This window comes from Bos grunniens, chromosome 21 (assembly GCF_055505025.1).
Source record: "Bos grunniens cultivar Pamir isolate PY7600 chromosome 21, Bosgru_T2T1.0, whole genome shotgun sequence".
Taxonomy (NCBI): domain Eukaryota; kingdom Metazoa; phylum Chordata; class Mammalia; order Artiodactyla; family Bovidae; genus Bos; species Bos grunniens.
The window spans coordinates 67,106,052-67,125,218 of record NC_141185.1 but is presented as its reverse complement, the minus strand read 5'-3'; the positions used below and the strand labels follow the sequence as shown (position 1 = coordinate 67,125,218).

General features: G+C 40.8%; 1 long non-coding RNA gene across 3 annotated transcripts in view; it reads left to right on the top strand.

The window, feature by feature from the left end:
- The window catches only part of LOC147349839 (uncharacterized), a 45,163-nt gene extending 34,835 nt beyond the window's left edge, over positions 1 to 10,328 (top strand). For all 3 annotated transcript variants that reach the window (XR_015150210.1, XR_015150211.1, XR_015150209.1), the window contains one exon: positions 9,668 to 10,328. This is a non-coding gene — a long non-coding RNA (uncharacterized LOC147349839). The remainder of the gene's footprint in view (positions 1 to 9,667) is intronic.
- Positions 10,329 to 19,167: the final 8,839 nt, after the last annotated feature.

The window sequence follows — 19,167 nt, the reverse complement described above, 5'->3', positions numbered from 1 at the left end:
CTTATAAATCTCTAACAAGACAAATGTTATTCTCTGTTCTGCAGCTTTTTCTTTCTAAATGAATAAACTCTTAAAGCCCAGAGAATAGGCTATCCTGTATATTTCAGGCTATAGGCAATATTCTTTTACAAAAGTGGAAAACCAGCATGACTAAGCACAGGAAACACAGCACAAAGGCTAAAGGAATAGATCTAATATGGAATCAGATGTTATTCCCTATTACACTCACTTCTGTATAAATAAATGCACCAAGGCTCATACGGACACACAGAAACATGCACACTGAGGCTCACTTTCTGGAAGGCCAATTAGAAGGTAGGCTCCTATAAGCCCGGAAGAAACTCCTAAGAGTTTGCTTTGTTTCCTGCCTGCGTTCTTAGACAGCAGGGAGATCTCAGCAGAGCGACAAGGGCTGGGCTCTTCAACAAGAGTGTGACTGCCTGAAGAACAAAGGAAATCAGGGCCCCGGGTGCTGCCCACCCTGGCTACCTGTTACATCGGAGGGGAGGGGGTCCATTTATGGACTGTGTGCTTGTCCAGGTTCCCGGGATCCTAGGACACCCCTTTCCCATTGTTAAAGGGCTTCTCTTACTATCTACTCTACCAGGCCTTGTGATCATTAAATGAGAACTCTGACTATAAACAGAAAAGGACTTGCAAATGATGTTAACAAGCCCTGGTAGCCTGATAGGGTCTGACAACTGTTACTAACAGCTTCACTGAGTGTGAGCCCACAAAGTGTTGGGACCTCTGGGGATGTTGCTCTCAAATTCAGATTCCCAGACCATACTGCACAGAGTGTTAGATTGTTTCATAAGCAAGTCTTCGTAAAATGTTCTGGAAAAATATCCAGTGGTGTAAAGGGGGTCTTACTTATGGCACCTCTTTCTTTTAAGAAGACCAGAAATACTTTATGATAAAAAAGATGCGTGAGTGTTCACAATGTTCAGTGAACCAAGGCCATGCTGATCCCTGCCCTCTGCTCCCCTCTTGCTTCTCAGTTCCCTGGAACATTGCACTGTTAATGAGATAAATAAGGGGCAGCCTCAGAAGCGAGGAGCTGGAACAAGCAGCAGCTCTCTGTACCCCACTCACTCTGTGTACCTGAGCTTGCTGTGGACGGCACTGGCTGTGGCCAATGAGTAAAAGTCAGCCTTGCCTCTCGGAGCATCAGCTGCGGTGGAGAGCTTGCAGGGGACCTCACAGCAGCACAGACCACCCTTTAGCCAGCACAGGGGAGCCCTGGGTGCCACCCACAGCTGGCACAGGCTGCGTGGTAGTGGTGGCTGCACACCATGCTCACCCTGCCTTCCCTGGGAGGCCAAAGAGAGGTATCACCTTCTGAAAAGCAGCTGAATCCTGGCCTAAGAGAAAGAAAATAGCCAGCTACGGTCTTACTGCTGAAGTCTGCAGAGTGGCAGCACTCTCCTCAGCCCTCACATCTGGTATCAGCTGACTGGGCCAGGAAGGGGCACAGAACCTTGGTTCTGGTGCTGCTCAGGGCTGACTCTGAGACTGGTTCTTGCCCTGGTCAACTGGGTCCCTTGAGCAAACTCCTAAGCTCCCTCTGTTCAATGCACTTCAGTGCCCTCCTCTGTTGAACCAGGAGAGTAACACCAAAAACTGCAGAGGAAATGCCCACCTCAGGGGTCCCAGCTTCTGTTTGGCACATAGGGGAATGGTTGCCTCTCTGATCTTGCCAGCTGGATATCAGAGGAGCATAATCTCAGTTTAACAACTTCCTCAACACTCTGACATTTTGGATTATTTTCTTTGTTAATCATTAAAAAAACAAACAAACAAACAAACACAAAACAAGAAAATAAGGGCCTCTGTCATTCCCACCTGCACACAGACATCCTGGGTCATTGTTTTTCTTGTCCCACACACCTCAGTTCAGCAAGTGGCTGACAGTCCCTACTATGTTCGTCTATACTCTCAAATGGCAGGGTGAAATGTCACTCAGTTTGATGCTGGGATTCCATTCAGTAAAACAGCACCAAAGAAGGACACAAACTAAAACAAGGAGGCATAACTGGAAGGTGAATAAAACCTAGGACAGTTTTTATGGCAACTGCTCCAAAAGCATATGAATTGTACATCTGGAGACCCACCCATGAAACTGTCTTTTGACAAAGTAAAAACTTTGGCCCACGCACCACCTGTTTACATTTGCTTCTTGCTGTAAAAAGTGAAATGTGTGTGTGTGAAAAAAAAAAAAAAAATCATTGTTCAATGGCTGTGTTTTTATTGTTTGAAGTATGATGATTCACAGAACCAACATCTTAGTGTTTCTAGGCAACTGAACATCAACTTAAAGACGTTGTTTTCTCCACTGTTGGGGTTGGTCTCTTTATTCAATTAAGCAAGCATTTTTAGGGTATTGATCTTGTCATAGACACTGTGCTCTGCACAGCAGATAGAAAAATGGATTAGGTGAAGTTCCTGCCCTTGGAGCTTATCCAGTAGTTGGGGGGTCAGATAAATGATTCATGTGGACCTTGGTTGGATGAAAACACAGGACAGTTAAGTAAACCACTTGGAGGGACTCTTAGCTCAGACAGGTCAAGAAAGGCTTCTGGTGAAGAACTGTAGGGGCCAAGGTGAGAGTGGTTGAGGGAGAAGAAAGAGGAGTATGCCCCAAGCACGAGGGAGTGTAGTGGCTGGGAAGTTTTGCTTGGCTGGTGCCCGGGACCAGCCCCGGCTGATCCAGGGTACTCGAAGGAGAGACGGCGTCGGCGAGGGTCAGGATACGATAGTTTCAATTAGATATTAATTAGAGATATAAAGAGTAATAGAATAAGGATAGCTCAGTAGGAAAATTCAGTGGAGAAAAGAGGCTGAGTAGCTTGGTTTACGCGGGGGACCAATAAAACTTCAAGACAAGAAGCTTGCACCACTTACGTAGGCCGCAGGCGTCCTTCCGTTCTCCCGAAGGAGAGGAGACACTGAGGCCTCCCCGGTCGGATCTTAGAAGCCCAGGCAAAATTAGTAAGCATGGCGGGTTCCGCGCTCCAGATGGAGACTCAGCCAGAGGGAGAGAGAGAGAGCGACATGGGGAGACCAGTATTTCGAGAAACTGATCCCAATTCTTTATTTTCCAGAGTCTGTTTTTATACACTGAGATGTTATGCAAAAGTCACGCGGGGTCAGCAGTCCTGACTTTTATCAAAGTCAGGTGCTTCATACAAAGGTATACAGAGGTCTTAGGGGTGTTACATCATCTTCTGGCCAGGGGGGCCTGCTGACAATTTACGACCCTCTCCTTGTGACAGCGGTCAGTCAATCAGGACACTTATTTCTCCAGGGCTGATTATTCTCAAAACAGATGCCACCCAAGTAAAGTTACATTCCTACAGGGTGAGGGTGTAGTGGGTTTTAGTTAAGGAAAGAATTTACTTAGCCTAAGGTCTAACGTGATTAATATCAAAGGTTAATTCTATATATTCATTAATGTGTGTAAGGGCAGGGGATATGGAGACTTAGCAACAAACATTGGCTCAACAAATGAAAAACCCTTCACCAACACAATTTCTAATCAGCCCATTATACTTATACTAATAGTTTTCTAACTTTTCTAAGGAACCTGTTTTTAGAAGGTTTAAAGCATCTCATGCCTCTCACGGTTGGGAGGCTGTGAGCAATCACATGTGGCCGGACGAGCCTGTCAGGCAGGCTAGAGAACCTTCAGAGGAGTTTGTAGGTTAAAACACTCTTATCACGCCCAGGAATTATTATAAACTGGAGCTCTAAGTTAACTCCTTCTCCAAAAGAGGTGGTGGGGGACAGCCCCCCGTAAAGTCAGAGGTGTAGGTGAGCACAAAGTAGTAAAGTAGGCAGGCTCTGGTTATGGGGGTAGACGCTCGAGGATTTCCAGGGGGACTCCTGAGGCTCGATCCCGCCTTTGCGTATGTCGAGCCTCCTTCCTCATGACCTTTGCCATGGGCGGAGTACCTCACTCTGGCCCCCAACAGGCTGGGACAGAGTGATGAGTGATGAGGCTGGAGTCGTAGGGAGAAGTGGGAGGTACCAACGGAGTTTAGACAGGGGCGCCACGGCTGTAATTATGCTTTAGAAAGCTCCATCTGGGTGCTCCATGGGCAGCAGGTCTGAAGGATGTGCTGGAGTTTGAGAGACAAGTTTCTAAGTCATTTACAATAATCTAGGCAAAGGCCCTGAACTGGAGTAATGAGGTAGAGACCCAGAGCGTGGGGGTGAGGGGCCGTATCAGCTACCTCTCCTGAGCATCATGCAGGAAGTACTGCATTCAGACCAATGCAGAACAGAAAATGCATAGCAGACTTCTGTTTTCCTTAAAAAGTTATAAACAACTGATGTAGGGGAGGGTGACAAAGTATGACATTATAATACCCATTGTGGAGAAGCCAGCTTCAGACTACAGGGGAGGGACTATGTTACACTGACACAATGACAGAAAGAACATAGCTTTAAGTGACAAAATTGCACTTATTAAAGAGAGTATTTTAGGCACCACATTCCACGTTATGGGGAGCCAAAAACAGATGGTACAATGCAATTTACTGGACTAGAGTTCTTTGAAAGTGTGTCTTAACTTGGAATCCTTCAATTTGCCAAATGCTAACAACATATCCTGCCTATTCCACTGCATATTAATTTGTATCAGGCTCAGTTGTTTAGGCTTTTAGTTATAGGAGAAATGCAAACATATTGTAAAAGTTTGGAGAGAAATACAGTAGAGAAGAGTATAAATTAAAAAAGAAATGTCTTCCCATCCCTACTTTCCCATCCAATTCTCTAGCTACAGTTACAGTTATCAATCTCATATAGATTGTCTTCATATTTTAATGGATAGAAAACATTCATACACATATACATTAGGTGGATAACCTTGTACATCTTTGCTTAAATGTATGGAAATTAACAAATTCTTAGAAGTAGAATTACTGTATCTAAAACTGTGTCCATTAAATTTTTAATAGATTTCACAAAATAGTTCTTCAAAAATACACAAATACCTCTCCACACACTATTTATTTATTTAATGCCATTTCATTACACATGTAGTGGTGACGTTTCATTGTGATTCAGTTTGCCTTCCCTAGCGTGACATGCATCTTTCCATATACTTACCTGCCATCAGTATACCTTCTTTGGTGAGGAGGCAGTTCAGCTCATTTGTTGTTGGACTGTTTATTTTCATACTGGATTCTGGAAGTTCTTCATATATTTTAAATAGAACTCTGTTGTCATGAGTGTTTTGCAAATATTATCTCCCAGTCTGTGGTTTGTATTTTTATGGAATTTTTTTTTATTTTAATGATCTCTATCAATTATTTTGTTCAGTTTTCAATCAGAGGAAAATTGCTTTACAATGTTGTGTTGGTTTCTGCCATATAGAGATGTGAATTGAGTCGGACATGACTGAGCGACTGATCTGATCTATTATAAATATCCCCTCCCTCCCTCCCCTTCCTCTCCTCTACTCTAGTTCACCCATCTAGGTTGTAGCAGAGCACCAGTCTGGGTTCCCTGTATTTAATTTATTTTTAATGAGTTGCATTTTTATTTATAGCTAGGAAATCTTTACCTGACCCAAAGTTATAACATTTTTAACTGAACTATCATGAATTTATAATGCTCTGTTAGTTTCAGGTGTGTAGCAAAGTGATTCAGCTATATATATATATATATATTTTTTCAGATTCTATTCCATTATAGATTATTATAAGAAATCAAATATATATAGCAATTTTTTCTATGATTTTTTTCTTTAAGTTTCATATGTCTAGGCTAAATAGATATAGAAGTTGTGGTACATATGCACAATGGAATATTACTCAGCCACAAAAAGGCACAAATATAAATCAGCTGAACTTAGGTGAATGTACCTAGAGCCTGTAATAAGTCATAAAGAGAAAAACAAATATTTTATATTAATGTATATATATCTGGAAAAAAGGTATTGATGAAGCTATTTTCAGGACAGGAATAGAGATGCAAAGAGAACAGACTTGTGGACACAGTGAGGGAAGGAGACAGTGGGACAAATTGACAGAATAACTCCGATATGTGTATATATATACACTACCATGTATAAAATAGCTAACAGATAGTTAGCTAGTGGGAAGCTGCTACATGACACAGGGAGCCCAGCCTGACACTCTGTGCTGACCTAGAGGAGTAGGATGGGGTAGGAATGGGAGGGAGGTCCAAGAGGGAGGAGATATACATAGAGCTATGATTGGTTCATATTGTTGTACAGCAGAAATGAACACAACATGGTAAAGTAATTATCCTCTTATTAAATTAATTAATTAATCACCATACATTTGTGTGTGGGACTATTTCTTGATGCTTTTACTATGTTTCTTTGTTCTTTATGTCTATTACTTCACCAATCACGCAGTCTTTTTTTTAAGGTTTATTTTTGTTTATTTATTTGGCCACACTGGGTCTTAGTTGTGGCACATGGGATATTCTATCTTCCTTGCAGCATGCAGGGTCTTCTAGTTTCAACATTTGAAATCTTAGTTGTGGCATGTGGGATCTAGTTCCCTGACCAAGGATCAAGCCCAAGCCCTCTGAAATTAGGAGGGTGGAGTCTTAGCCTTTGGACCACCAGGGAAATCCCAATAACATATGAGAGTGAAAGTGAAAGTGTTAGTGCCTTAGTCTTGGCTGACTCTTTGTGATCCCAGGGACAGCAGCCCACTAGGTTCCTCTGTCCATGAGATTCTAGAGGCAAGAATACTGGAGTGGCTAGTCATTTCCTCCAGGGGATCTTCCTGACCCAGGAATCAAGCCCAGGCCTCCTGCAGGCAGATTCTTTACCATTGAGCCATGAGGGAAGTCTTGATTAAAATAGTTTTCAGTTCAGTTCAGTCTCTCAGTCATGTCTGACTCTGCGACCCCATGGACTGTAGAATGCCAGGCTTCCCTGTCCATCACCAACTCTTGGAGCTTGCTCAAACTCATGTCCATTGAGTCAGTGATGCCATCCAACCATCTCATCCTCTGTCGTCCCCTTCTCCTCCTGCCTTCAATCTTTCCCAGCATCAGGATCTTTTCAAATGAGTCAGTGAAAAGAAACTAAAGAGCCTCTTGATGAAAGTGAAAAAGGAGAGTGAAAAAGCTGGCTTAAAACTCAACATTCAAAAACTAAGATTATGGCACCTGGTCCCATTACTTCTTGGCAAATAGATGGGAAAAATGCAAACAGTGACAGACTATTTTCTTGGGCTCCAAAATCACTGTGGATGGTGACTGTAGCCATGAAATTAAAAGACACTTGATCCTTGGAAAAGAAGCCATGCCAAGCCTAGACAGTGTGTTAAAAAGCAGAGAGATCACATTACTGACCCTTGTCCATATAGTCAAAAAACTCTTGTTTTTCTAGTAGTCCTACATGGATGTGAGAGTTGGATCATAAAGAAGGTTGAACACTAAAATTGATGCTTTCAAACTGTGGTAGTGAAGAAGACCCTTGAGACTCCCTTGGACTGCAAAAGATCAAATCAATCAATCCTAAAGGAAATCAACCCTGAATATTCATTGGGGGGACTGTTGCTGAAGCTAAAGCTGATGAAAAGAGCTAATTCATTGGAAAAACCCTGATCCTTGCAAAAAATGAAGGCAAAAACAGGAGGTGGCAGAGGATGAAATGGTTAGATAGCATCACCAACTCAATGGACATGAATTTGAGCAACCTCTGGAAAATAATTGAGGACAGAAGAGCATGGCATGCTGCTGTCCATGGGATCACAAAGAGCTGGACATCACTTAGCAACTGAACAGCGACAATGACAATATCCTATTGTAGTATACACATACACACACATGTACATATATATATACACACACATTTTTTTTCTCTTTATCTCTTCATCCAGCAAGATACACCACTTAGATATTTCTATGTCTTGGCTCTAGTGAATAAGGTTTATACATTTTCTGATGAAAGACTGTGGTCATTTGTACCATGAATATTTTCTTTACCCCTGAATATCCTTTTTCTCTAGTTGTTTACAAGAATTTTTCTTTATCTTTACTTTTGAGAAGTTTAATTAATATCTGTAAGAGTGTGACTTTCTTTGCTTTTTTTTTTTTTCCTTGAGATTCAGAGAACTTCCAGAATCTGTAAATTTATTAATTTTTCCAGCTTGGGGAAGTTTTGACCATTATTAATACAATTTTTTTTTTTTTACATTCACCAATTTTCTTTTCTCTTGCTGGGACTCAAATGACACAAATGTTAGACAAATGCATCATTAATATTTTCCCACATAAATAGCATTTCCCCAAAGTTCTCTTTTTTCACCTTTTTCCTTCTTTCTTTCAGATGGATAATTTACACTGACCTGTCTGCACGTTCACCAGCTCTTTCCTCAATCATTTCTGTTTTGCTCTTTAGCCTATTTTGCTAATTAGCCTATTTTGCTAATTTTGCTCTTTAGGGTATTTGCTCTTTAGCCTATTCTATTTTTAAGTTCTTAAGCTATTATTTGCTCTCTTTAAGTTTTTATTTTTCTGTTGTAAACTCCTTTCCATTCATTTCAATTGTATCTTTACCTCTTTGACAGAATTATCAATACATTTGCTGTCATAAAATCTTTGTATATTATGTTGTGTAGACCCTCAGTCCCATTCAAATCTCCTGAAAAATGTTAATATTTTATTTTAACAGCCCATCAGTTCAGATAGGATCAGATTCTAGGTTCTGTCCTGCTTTCTGTGAGTACTAGTTCCAGTCTTAGATTTGTTTGAGGCCTTTTGTTCCGCTGCATTGGGTCTGTTCTATGTATGTGTCACTAAGGAATTCTTTAAGACTTATGTGATGATTTAAACCTTACTTTGGTCCCCAAGTCTCTGCTACACTTGTCTGGGTCTCTCCTCCATGTTCACTGCCCCTGGATGAGCTCCAGGATGTGCGGACTCATACAGAGAATGAGCCCCCTTTCTGTTGTCTTCTCTGTAGGATTTCTACCTCTGATATGAAACAGTGTTTTTCCTGGTGCCTCTGGCCAGAAAATTTTTATGTACACTTGCCTTTAATGTAGGTTCAGTTCCATAATTGGGACCTACTCTTGGGACAAAACTACAGAAGAAAAATATGAACTAAACATATGAACAGGGACTGCCTCTACCATCCTCCCACCAGAGGGGTGCTTTTCATGATGCTTCTGGACAAAAAGTAGGGATTTTAACTTTAGCCTCCTTAGATAACATATGGAAACCATATATAAGCCCCTATGTCCTTATCTTTTGAAGTAAAAGGCTGACTCAAAACTTAATGATAGGGAAACGTGAAGATGTAGAAACAAGGAATGGGCTTCCCTGGTGGCTCTGATGATAAAGAATGTGCCTGCAATGCAGAAGACCCAGGTTTGGTCCCTGGGTCAGGAAGAAACCCTGGAGAAGGTAACGGCAACCCATTCCAGTGTTCTTGCCTAGAGAATTCCAGGGAAAGAGGAGTCTGGTGGGCTGCAGTACTTGGGGTTGCAAAGAGTTGAACACAACTGAGTGAGTAACACACACCCACGCACAGAAAATAAGAAGAGCTGTTGGGCTGGGGAACTGGTAGCAATTTGGGCTATAAATCTGCCACGTGGGAGAATCAACAAACTCATTTTTCTCTGAAAGATATATACATAATGGCCTGACACATATTACTATGATGTTTTTATAGGAAGCAGATGCCCACCAGATGAAAACTGCTGACCACAAGCACATAGATTCTCAACCAGTTGGAATGAGAGGATTGATGATGCTGACTTCCAATTACCTCACAATCAGAAGATTGTCCATGAGTTGATCACTCCCTGCTCCTTGAATCATTACTGTAAGACTAACCCTAACCCCTCTAGGATGGGACACATTAGTGGGACTACAGGCATTAGTCCACTGTGTCCCCCTTTGCCTGGCAAAGCAATAAAGCTATTTCTTTTGGCTTTACCCAAAACTGTGTCTCTGAGATTTAACCCAACACTGGTGCACAGAGGCTGAATTTCAGCAGTGATGTGACTCCACAGTGGGGACCCACACTCAGCTCAAAGCCATGAGAAGAAAACAATATGGAACTTCATTCTCTCAGGAGTTGTCACTCCAGTTTTAGCTCCTCTCCACAGTCTACCTTCTTTTGTTTGTGTAATTAACAGAGTCCTCCAGTGGTTACTTATTGTATTCTGTCCAGAGATTTTAGTAGTAATCATAGGGGCAGTGTGGCCATAGAAAGCTTACTTGTTTTCTGTAGGAAGTAGAAACTCTCTCATTGTAATTTGATTTCTTTTTAAAAATCACAAGAGGTCTTCCATGATTGTTGTTATTCAAATCCTTGTTCATATGTTATCTTGTGTTTATCAGTTTTAAAATATTTGAAATCAAATATCTTAATTACAGAACAGTAACGTAAAGCTTTTTTCCCCAAGATACTCCAAGGATTTGCATGAAAAACTACATGACAGTGTGTAACTTCCCTCAAGAAAGTTTCTTTTTATGAAAAAAAAAAAAAAAGTTCAAAATTGAGTGGAAGGTACAGGGATTTCCCTGCCCTGACACGTGTCCAGCCTCCCCCACTTACCCTGCAGGAGTGGTGCCTTTGTTACCATCTACACTGACACATCCTTATCACCTGAAGTTCTTACTTTATATTAGGGCTCATTGTTGGAGCAGCGCATGTGTGGGTTTGGACAAATGTGTATTACCTTTATAGTATCATACAGGGTAGTTTCACTGCCCTAAAAATCTTCTGTGGTCTCTGCCTGCTCATCTCTCTCCCCCAGTTTCATTAACTTTTAAAGATGTATCTATGTGTAATTATTAATATTTTTTATAACTTCCTAATAAATACACTTAGTAAAGCATCTTATTTATTTTATTGTTGCAGCTGATTCCTTTTTAACTCTGTATGTATGTAATCAAATCATCTGTAAATAATGATAACTTTTGCCATATGCTGTGCTATGCTTAGTGTTTTCAGTCATGTCTGCCTCTCTGCGACCCCATGGGATTCTCCAGGCTGGGATACTGGAGCAGGTTGCCATGTCTTCTTCCAGGGAATCTTCCCAACCCAGGGATCAAACCAGTGTCTCCTGAATCTCCTGCAGGTGGGTTCTTTCTTGCTGAGCCACCAGGAAAGCCCATTTTGCCACATACTTTGGGAAGCCCATTTAGCCACATATTTTCCCATATTTTCCTGTCACTTATTTCTTTTACGAAATTGCATTGACTCAGAAAAAGCAGTAAGTGGTGAAATTATAGGTCCCAGCTGTATTTCTTTTTCAAAATAGGAAAATTTTAGAATTTAATCAAAAGACTATTTATTAAAGGTATAAGTAGGGATTTGGCAAAACATCAAGAGAAGATGGCATGCCCTGGGCTAGTAAAAGTCTGAGCCTTTGCCCCCTAGGCCTGAAGCCCTGTGAAGAGAGCAGGACCCGGGAAGCAGGACTCTGTTGGGGGGTGATCTGTGCAGAAGATGGCCCCGGGGGCGGGGGGCAGTATCCAGGTGCTCCTTCCTTTCCAGTTAGGCTTTACAGAAAAACCAACAGAACACTTTAAGAACTCATGTACCCACCACCCACAATGAACAATTAAACTGTTAACATTTTAACATGATTTAGTCAGATCAAACAAAAATTCCATGACTAATATATTTATAATCCTCCTCTATCTGTTCTTTCCTCCCCAGGTCTAATTCTCCCTTCCTCTTCTGAGATACTCTTTCCCATGCATTTTTGTGTATTTACAATTTTACATAGAGGCAGATATAGATATACAATGTCTAAAAAATCCACAGGAATATGCAGTGATTTTACAACAATGGTCTTATAATATAAATTGTATTCTCATACTTGCTGTTTGTAAATGTATTTTTGACCACAGCCATGTCTAACTCAATGAAACTAAGCCATGCCCATGGGGCAACCCAAGATGGGCGGGTCATGGTGGAGAGATCAGACAGAATGTGGTCCACTGGAGAAGGGAATGGCAAACCACTTCAGTATTCTTGCCTTGAGAACCCTGTGAACAGTATGAAAAGGCAAAATGATAGGATACTGAAAGAGAAACTCCCCAGGTCAGTAGGTGCCCAATATGCTACTGGAGATCAGTGGAAAAATAACTCCAGAAAGAATGAAGGGATGGAGCCAAAGCAAAAAGAATACCCAGCTGTGGATGTGACTGGTGATAGAAGCAAGGTCTGATGCTGTAAAGAGCAATATTGCATAGGATTCATGTCAGGTCGATGAATCATGGCAAATTGGAAGTGGTCAAACAAGAGATGGCAAGAGTGAATGTCAGCATTCTAGGAATCAGCAAACTGAAATGGACTGGAATGGGTGAGTTTAACTCAGATGACCATTATATCTACTATTGCGGGCAGGAATCCCTCAAAAGAAATGGAGTGGCCATCATGGTCAACAAAAGAGTCCGAACTGCAGTACTTGGATGCAATCTCAAAAAGGACAGAATGATCTCTGTTTGTTTCCAAGGCAAACCATTCAATATCACAGTAATCCAAGTCTATGCCCCAACCAGTAACGCTGAAGAAGATGAAGTTGAACGGTTCTATGAAGATCTACAAGACCTTTTAGAACTAACACCCAAAAAAGATGTCCTTTTCATTATAGGGGACTGGAACGCAAAAGTAGGAAGTCAAGAAACACCTGAAGTAACAGGCAAATTTGGCCTTGGAATACGGAATGAAGAAGGGCAAAGACTAATAGAGTTTTGCCAAGAAAACGCACTGGTCATAACAAACACCCTCTTCCAACAACACAAGAGAAGACTCTACACATGGACATCACCAGATGGTCAACACCAAAATCAGATTGGTTATATTCTTTGCAGCCAAAGATGGGGAAGCTCTATACAGTCAGCAAAAACAAGTCCAGGAGCTGACTGTGGCTCAGATGATGAACTCCTTATTGCCAAATTCAGACTTAAATTGAAGAAAGTAGGGAAAACCACTAGACCATTCAGGTCTGACCTAAATCAAATCCCTTATGATTATACAGTGGAAGTGAGAAATAGATTTAAGGGCCTAGATCTGATAGATAGACTGCCTGATGAACTATGGAATGAGGTTCATGACATTGTACAGGAGACAGGGATCAAGAACATCCCCATGGAAAAGAAATGCAAAAAAGCAAAATGGCTGTCTGTGGAAGCCTTAAAAATAGCTGTGAAAAGAAGAGAAGCGAAAAGCAAAGGAGAAAAGGAAAGATACTTCCATCTGAATTCAGGGTTCCAAACAATAGCAAGGAGAGATAAGAAAGCCTTCTTCAGCGATCAATGCAAAGAAATAGATGAAAACAACAAAATGGGAAAGACTAGAGATCTCTTCAAGAAAAATAGAGATACCAAGGGAACATTTCATGTAAAGAAGGGCTTGATAAAGGACAGAAATGGTATGGGCCTAACAGAAGCAGAAGGTACTAAGAAGAGGTGGCAAAAAAACACAGAAGAACTGTACAAAAAAGAGCTTCACGACCCAGATAACCACGATTGTGTGATCACTCACCTAGAGCCAGACATCCTGGAATGTGAAGTCAAGTGGGCCTTAGAAAGCATCACTACGAACAAAGCTAGTGGAGGTGATGGAATCCCAGTTGAGCTATTTCAAATCCTAAAACACGATGCTGTGAAAGTGCTGCACTCAATATGGCAGCAAATTTGGAAAACTCAGCAGTGGCCACAGGATTGGAAAAGGTCGGTTTGCATTCCAATCCCAAAGAATGTTCAAACTACTGCACAATTGCCCTCGTCTCACATGCTCGTAAAGTAATGCTCAAAATTCTCCAAGCCAGGCTTCAGCAATATGTGAACCGTGAACTTCCAGATGTTCAAACTGGTTTTATAAAGGGCAGAGGAACCAGAGATCAATTTGCCAACATCCGCTGGATCATGGGAAAAGCAAGAGAGTTCCAGAAAAACATCTATTTCTGCTTTCTTGACTATGCCAAAGCCTTTGACTGTGTGGATCACAATAAACTGGAAAATTCTGAAAGAGATGGGAATACCAGACCACCTGACCTGCCTCTTGAGAAACCTATATCCAGGTCAGGAAACAACAGTTAGAACTGGACATGGAACAACAGACTGGTTCCAAATAGGAAAAAGAATACATCAAGGCTGTATATTATCACCCTGCTTATTTAACTTATATGCAAAGTACATCATGAGAAATGCTGGGCTGGAAGAGGCACAAGCTGGAATCAAGACTGCTGGGAGAAATATCAACAACCTCAGATATGCAGGTGATACCACCCTTATGGCAGAAAGTAAAGAGGAACTAAAAAGCGTCTTGTTGAAAGTGAAAGAGGAGAGTGAAAAAGTTGGCTTAAAGCTCAACATTCAGAAAACTAAGATCATGGCATCTGGTCCCACCACTTCATTGGAAATAGATGGGGAGACAGTGGAAACAGTGGTTGACTTTATTTTTTTGGGCTCCACAATCACTGCAGATGGTGATTGCAGCCTTGAAATTAAAAGATGCTTACTCCTTGGAAGGAAAGTTATGACCAACCTAGACAGCATATTACAAAGCAGAGACATTACTTTGCCAACAAAAGTCCGTCTAGTCAAGGTTATGGTTTTTCCAGTGGTCATGTATGGATGTGAGAGTTGGACTGTGAAGAAGGCTGAGCACCGAAGAACTGATGCTTTTGAACTGTGGTGTTGGAGAAGACTCTTGAGAGTCCCTTGGACTGCAAGGAGATCCAACCAGTCCATTCTGAAGGAGATCAGCCCTGGGATTTCTTTGGAAGGAATGATGCTAAAGCTGAAACTCCAGTACTTTGGCCACCTCATGCAAAGAGTTGACTCATTGGAAAAGACTCTGATGCTGGGAGGGATTGGGGGCAGGAGGAGAAGGGGACAACAGAGGATGAGATGGCTGGATGATTCACAAACTCGATGGACATGGGTTTGGTTAGCCTCCGGCAGTTGGTGATGGACAGGGAGGCCTGGCGTGCTGCTATTCATGGGGTTGCAAAGAGTCAGACATGACTGAGTGACTGAACTGAACTGAACTGAAAACACTGCAGAGAAAGGTAGTTTTTTTTTTTTTAACACATATGGTTGTGGCCAGAATATATTTTAGAGGATCTCAAATGAGAAAAACTCTTATTTTTAAAATTGTTTCATCAGGAGCTTTGAACATGAGGATTTACCTACTATTGGTAAGTAAACCTAAAGTTGGTTTATATTACCAACTATATAGGGACATTGGCAAGTCACTTAACCTATGTCTTTAAACTTCAATTTCTTACTTTTAATATACTGGTAAAAATACACTTTAGTAAAAAAAAAAAACATGGTGTGTTTCTGATAATCTTACATGTCGATTGTGAAGCTGATTTTTATTCATCATCAAAGTTCCCAACATATAAGAAAATATGCTCTTATGTAAAAGCAACTGTAGACAATATGCAAATGAATGAACAATGCTTTGTTCCAACACAAGTATATGGGCACTGAAATTTGAATTTTCATATAGTTTTCACATGCCAGAAAATATTCTTTCTTTCATATTTTATTCAACCATTAAAACAGGTTAAATTCATGCTTAGATCATGGATAAAAACAGGCAGTTGACTAGAACTGGTCTATTGGCCATAGCTTGCAGAAACCCTAAACAGATTTAAGAACTGTCATTTGACATATTTTATATGTAAACCATTTGAATGTAAGACCTGGTATCTTCTCACCTCTAAATATTTCAGTACACATCTCTTAAAAATAAGGGCATTCTCTTACTTAACTACACTACCATTATCATCAGTTCATCACTTAGTCATGTCCGAGTATTAGCAACCCCATTGAATGCAAAACACCAGGCTACCCCGTACATCACCAACTCCTGGAACTTGCCAAACTCATGTCCATTGAGTCTGTGATGCCATCCAACCATCTCATACTCTGTCTTCCCCTTCTCCTCCCACCTTCAATCTTTCCTAGCATCAGGGTCTTTTCCAATAAGTCAGTTCTTTGTTATCAGGTGGTCAAAGTATTGGAAATTCAGCTTCAGCATCAGTCCTTGAAATTAATATTCAGAACTGATTTCCTTTAGGATGGACTGGTTTGATCTCCTTGCAGTCCAAGGGACTCTCAAGAGTGTTCTCCAACAACACAGTTAAAAAGCATCAATTCTTCAGTTCTCAGAGTTCTTTATGGTCACATCCATACATGACTACTGCAAAAGCCATAGCTTTGACTAGATGGAAATTTGTCAAAAAAGTAATGTCTTTGCTTTTTAATATGCTGTCTAGATAGGTCATAACTTTTCCTCCAAGGAGCAAACACCTTTTAATTTCATGGCTGCAGTAACAATCTGCAATGATTTTGGAGCCCAAGAAAATAAAGTTTCTCATTGTTTCCATTGTTTCCCCAGCTATTTGCCATGAAGTGCTGGGATGGCATGCTATGATCTTCATTTTTTGAATGTTGATTTTTAAGCCAGCATTTTCATTCTCCTCATTCACTTTCATCAAGAGGCTCTTCCTCTTTGCTTTCTTCCATAAGGGTGGTGTCACCTGCATGTCCGAGGTTATCGATATTTCTCATGGCAATCTTGATTCCAGCTTGTGTTTCATCCAGCCCAGAATTTTACACGATGCACTTTGCATATAAGTTAAAAAACCAGGGTGACAATATACAGGCTTGAAGTACTCCTTTCCCAAATTGGAAACAGCCTATTGTCCCATGCCCAGTTCTAACTGTTGCTTCTTAAACTGCATACAGATTTCTCAGCAGACAGGTAAGATGGTCTGGTATTACCTTCTCTTTAAGAATTTTCCACAGTTGTTGTGATCCACACAGTCAAAGGCTTTGGCATAGTCAATAAAGCAGAAGTAGATATTTTTCTGGAACTCTCTTGCTTTTTCTATGATGCAATGGATGATGGCGATCTGATCTGTGGTTCCCCTGCCTTCTCTAAATTCAGTTTGAACATCTGGAAGTTCTCAGTTCACATATTGTTGGAGCCTCACTTGGAGAATTTTGAGCATTACTTTGCTAGCGTGTCAGATGAGTGCAATTGTGTGGTAATTTGAACATCCTTTGGCGTTGGCTTTCTTTGGGATTGGAATGAAAACTGACCTTTTCCAGTCCTATGGCCACTGCTCAGTTTTCCAAATTAGCTGGCATATTGAGGGCAAAACTTTAACAGCATCATCTTTTAGGATTTGAAATAGCTCACCTGGAATTCCATCACCTCCACTAGCTTTGTTCATAATGATGCTTCCTAAGACCCACTTGACTTCTCATTCCAGGATGTCTGATTCTAGGTAAGTGACCACATCATCGTGGTTATCTGGGTCATTAATATCTTTTTGTATAGGTCTTCTGTGTGTTGTTGCCACCTCTTCTTAATATCTTCTGCTTCTGTTAGGTCCATACCATTTCTTTCCTTTATCAAGCCCATCTTTGCATGAAATGTTCCCTTGGTATCTCTAATTTTCTCGAAGAGATATCTAGTCTTTCTCATTCTATTGTTTTCCTCTTTTTCTTTGCATTTATCACTGAAGAAGCCTTTCTTATCTCTCCTTGCTATTGTTTGGAACCCTGCATTCAGATGGAAATGTTTCCTTTTCTCCTTTGCCTTTCACTTCTCTTATTTTCTCAGCTATTTGTAAGTTCTCCTCAGACAATCATTTTGCCTTTTAGCATTTCTTTTTCTTGGGGATAGTCTTGATCACTGCTTCCTGTGCAATGTCCCAAACCTCCATCCATAATTCTTCAGGCAATCTGTCTATCAAATCTAATACCTTGAATTTATTTGTCACTTCCACTGTATAATCATAAGAGATTCGATTTAGGTCATACCTGAATGGTCTAGTGGTTTTCCCTACTTTCTTCAATTTAAGTCTGGATTTGGCAATGAGTTCATGATCTAAGCCACAGTCAGCTCCTGGTCTATTTTTTTTTTTTTTTTTTTTTTTGCTGTCTGTGTAGTGCTTCTCCATCTTCGGCTGCAAAGAATATAATCAATCTGATTTTGGTAATGACCATATGGTGATGCCCATGTGGAGAGTCGTCACTTGTGTTGGTGGATGAGGGTGTTTGCTACTACCAGTGCATTCTCTTGGCAAAGCTCTGATAGCCTTTGCCCTGCTTCATTTTGTACTGTAAGGTCCGACATGCCTGTTACTCCAGGTATCTCTTGACTTCCTGCTTGTGCATTCTAGTTCTCTACAATGAAAATGGTGTCCTTTTTTTGGTGTTAGTTCTAGAAAGTCTTATAGTTCATCATAGAACTGTTCAACTTCAGCTTCTTTGGCATTAGTGGTTGGGGCATAGACTTGGATTACTGTCATAGTGAGTGGTTTGCCTTCGAAATGAACAAGATCAGTCTGTCATTTTTGAGACTGCACCCAAGTTCTGTATTTCAGACTCTTTTGTTGACTATTTTGGCTACTCCATTTCTTCTAAGGGATTCTTTTTTTTTTTTTTTTCTTCTAAGGGATTCTTGTCCACAGTAGTAGATATGATAGCCATCTGAATTAAATTCACCATTCCAGGTCATTTTAGTTCACTGATTCCTAAAATGTTGATGTTCACTCTTGCCATCTCCTGTTTGACCACTTCCAATTTACCTTGATTTATGGACCTAACATTCCACGTTCCTATGCAATATTGTTCTTTATAGCTTTGGACTTTGCTTCCATCATCAGACACCTCCACAGCTGGGCAATATTTTTGCTTTGTCTCTGTCTCTTCATTCTTTCTGGAGTTAGTTCTCTGATGATCTCCAGTAGCACATTGGGCACCTACTGACCTGGGGAGTTCATCTTTCAGTGTCATATGGTTTAGCCTTTTCATCCTGTCCGCGGGGTTCTCAAGGCAAGAATACTGAAGTGGTTTGCTGTTCCCTTCTCCAGTGGACACATTTTGTCAGAAGTCTCCACCGTGACCCATCCATCTTCAGAGGCCCTACTCAGCATGGCTCATAGTTTCATTGATTTAGACAAGGCTGTGATCCATGTGATCAGTTTGGTTAGTTTTCTGTGGCTGTGGTTTTCATTCTGTCTGCCCTCTGATGGATGAGGATAGAGACTTGTGGAAGCTTCCTGATGGGAAAGACTGATATTAATAATAACTTTTGAATATTATATGATTTCTAGGCCATATTAAATTTTACTCATTGTCTCAAAAATGTCTTTTAGATTGTTTTTTCCCAGCAAGTAT